Source organism: Sinocyclocheilus anshuiensis, unplaced genomic scaffold (genome assembly GCF_001515605.1).
Source record: "Sinocyclocheilus anshuiensis isolate Anshui unplaced genomic scaffold, SAMN03320099.WGS_v1.1 scaffold556, whole genome shotgun sequence".
In the NCBI taxonomy this organism is placed as follows: Eukaryota; Metazoa; Chordata; class Actinopteri; order Cypriniformes; family Cyprinidae; genus Sinocyclocheilus; species Sinocyclocheilus anshuiensis.
In genome coordinates, this window is record NW_015555729.1 from 299,052 (window position 1) to 302,942 (window position 3,891).

Consider the following 3,891-nt stretch of genomic DNA (forward strand, 5'->3'; position numbering starts at 1 on the left):
GATTTTCAGTTACAATAATTAATCCTAAAATTCGACATTAGTAACTTACTTTTAACAGCATCAGACGCGCGCGCGCTCACAAGATCTCCCGGTTCTTACTTGTGAATTCAGCTCACTGGAGACTCGCACTAAACGGTTCATTTGAATCAGTGAGTTGCCGACTCGAGAACAGCTGCAATTGGTTCATTCTAATTCGTGAATTAATTGTTTGGTGCATTCTGCGAGCCGATTTAACGGGTTCATTGAAAATAATCAGTTCGTTCTTGAATCAGACACCGCTTCTGCGTGTCAGAGCACGTGATATATTATAAGGAGTAACGATATGTTTTATGAAATGTAGTGATGTAAAAAGTACGATCTTATGCTTTGGAATGTAGTGAAGTAAAAGTAAAAGTTTCTCAAAATAAAACTAAAGTGACGTGACATGTGGCCAAGTATGGTTACCCATACTAGGAATTAGTGCTCTGCATTTATCCCATCCTAAGTGCACACACACAGCAGTGAACACACACACACACACCGTGAACATACACCCAGAGCAGTGGGCAGCCATTTATGTTGCGGCACCCGAGGAGCAGTTTGGGATTCGGTGCCTTGCTCAAGGGCACCTCAGTCGTGGTATTGAAGGTGGAAGAGAGCGCTGTACATTCACTCCCCCCACCTACAATTCCTGCCGGACCTGAGACTCGAACTCGCAACCTTTGTGTTACGAGTCCGACTCTCTAACCATTAGGCCACGACTTCCCCACTTCCCCAACTACTCCAGTAAAGTACAGATACTTGAAAAATGTACTTAAGTACAGTAACGTTACTGTCCACCATTGTAAATCGTAAATATAAAACAAACAAACATTATAGGGGAATTCACTATAAACAACATTTCATTTAAACGTCAAACATACACAACTTTATTTAAAGCAGAAGTGAAACTAGCAGACTGTGTGAAATGCACTAGGCTGTAAGTGTCTCTCTCATTCTGCACCAATACAAACGTGTGCGCACTGCGTACGTTTAGCTAGCTTGCTTTAAGGCCAAAGTATACTTCGGTTTTTACTCGTACGCGAGGGTCCGTGTACACTGCGCGTGACGCAAATTACATGACCAAAATAGTATGCGTGCACTCGTATAATGTATATCGTTTGGTTCCCTGCATTATTTTAGGAAAACGCTTTGTGATTACAGTATTGAACTGCTGCAATGGAGCAGCCAGTTCAATACTGGCTGCTAATGCGCCATCAAAATGAACAGTGAAAGTAACAAAAGCTTATAAAATACATTTTAACAGGTATAATTAAGTGTGGAAATAACTGAAGATAATATCTGTTTGCTAAATGAAGCCAACTAACATGATTCATATTATTATTATTACTATTATTATTTTGTTTCTGTACCCAATATTAAAAAAAAAAAAAATTACAAATGCTGTGAAACTACATGTATCTGTATTGGCGAGTACCAAAAATGAAAGTATCGGTATCGGACTCGTTCTGAAAAAAGTGGTATCGGTGCATCTCTATTTATAATTATATTAACGCTTCAGTTTTGGTTAGCTTGCAAACTACTAAATGCAGGGCCGGAGTGGGACTCATTTTCAGCCCTGGAGTTTCATGCCTTAGCATGGTAGAGAATGCTTTAATGCTGCCCACTTATTTTTTTTTTATTATTTTTTTTTTTTTACTGGCCTTTTCAGCCTTTTCGCGCTTTCTATTATCCATTTTTCATCTATTATTTTTTGCTCGCATATCTCCAACAACTGAGTTTTTCTTTTTTTTTTGGTTTGTTTTTTTTTTGAGCAAGGTGCCGCTGTCAGGGGAGTCAAAAGATAATTACGTCATCATTAAGAAAATAAAATAAGGGGCGCTCCAAATAGTTGTACTGTACCATAATGTATGTCTGCCTGCAGTCAAATGTCAAATAGAAATAATCACAATTTTTTTGCTTAACCCTTTTATGTACAATTATTCTAAAAATAATTGTAATATGAGCAAGAGGGTGGCTAACCGCATACTGATCCACTCAAGACTAAAAAGTCTACAAAAACATCTTTTTAATTTTTATAAATTGCATTGTGCAAAAGTGCAAAGTGCATGTGAATTTTAAAAAAATGGACACGAGCAAGCAAGCAAACATTTCAGCACAAATCTTCTGCAATCTTCAGTGCTCACTTAACAAACAACATTCACCCTTTTTAAGTAAGTCAACAATTAAAGACAATCAGCTGAATTCAGTTATCTCAGGTAAACCTCAATTAATCACAAGCAGAATTCCAAGAAAGTTTGATCATTCACATATATAGCAGAAATGTACAAGTATACAACTTCAAAGAATGACCAAGCATTACAAATACAACAAGCACAGCAGGAGAGAGAGAAGATAAAGCAGTAACGACAATACCAATTTTTACAAAAAACAAGAGAGTTCTAGTTCTTCATTCATACCCTCAGGAAATAAAGCTCTTTTTATTGTTGCCAGCTAAAAAGTCTGATGGTTAGGGATGGGTGATACCACTTACTTTTTGATCCGACATAAAGTACAACTAAGAATATTATCACTGATATCAGTTCCAATACCTTTATAAAATGGAACATTTTAGTGATTTATGGAGATAAAATAGGTAATTATGGCCATTAATATTATTTAAGCCAATACTGACATTACTCTTTTGTTTTCCATTCATTATGAAAAATGATAGAATATGATAATTTCGCTGCAGTACCTGTCAAAAGTTTGGAATAATTAAGATTTCTTTTGAAATGTTTTTGAAAGAAGCCTCTTATGCTCACCAAAGCTGCATGTATTTAAAAATAAATACAGTAAAAACAGCAATATTGTTAAATATTACTCCATTGCTCCAGTCTTCAGTGTCTATGATGATTTTTGGTGAATGGATTCTTTGATGAATAAAAATATTTAAAAAATTCAAAAGAACAACATTTTAAAAAGAATAATTTATAACATTTTAAATGTATTTACTGTCACTTTTGATCAATTTAATGCATCCTTGCTGAATAAAAGCATTTCTTTCTTTCTTAAGTCGTACTTACCCCAAACGTCTGTACAGTAGTGTATCACGGTTTCCACAAAAATATGAAGCAGCATAACTGTTTTCAATATTGATAATAAGAAATGTTTCTTTTAGCACCATATTAGCATAATAGAATGATTTCTGAAGGATCACGTGACACTGAAAACTTGAGTAATGATGCTGAAAATTCAGCTTCACCTCACAGAAATCAATTACATTTTAAAATATATTACAATAAAAACAGTTATTTTAAATCGTAAGAATATTTCACAACATTACTATTTTTACTGTATTATTGATCAAATAATGCAGCCTTGCTGAGCATAAGAGACGTATCAAAAAAACAAACAAACAAACAAACAAACAAACAAAAAAATATATATATATATATATGATAATTTTTCCAAACTTTTGACATTTCGCCACATTTCTTCTTGTGTTTATTTAAAATAGTTTTTTTCTTAATGCAACTTTCTGCTTACAAAGTTCTTTTTTATTTCAAAGTTTATAAAATGCATTAACATTCAAGTTAAAAAAGAAATCACTAGTATAATAAATGAGCAATAACAACAGCGATGCAACCACCACTAATAAGTTCAAAAGATTTGCTTATTTCACAATATTTCAGTATTGATAACAGCTGTAAATCTGTTTCAAATAAAAATCAAAAGGGAGAAAAGTGGGGCGCCGAGGGCATGTTGGCATGTCCAGCCCCTCTCAAGCAGAATAGAAAGCAGCAGTTGTCAGATAAGAGGGTCTCTACGCTCCAACAGCTCTCTCTCTCTCTGGTGTCAGGAATCTATAGGCTCTTCGGCTTGGCTGAGGCCACAAACGGCATGTTTCTCTGCAGACCTGGGAGAAATTGA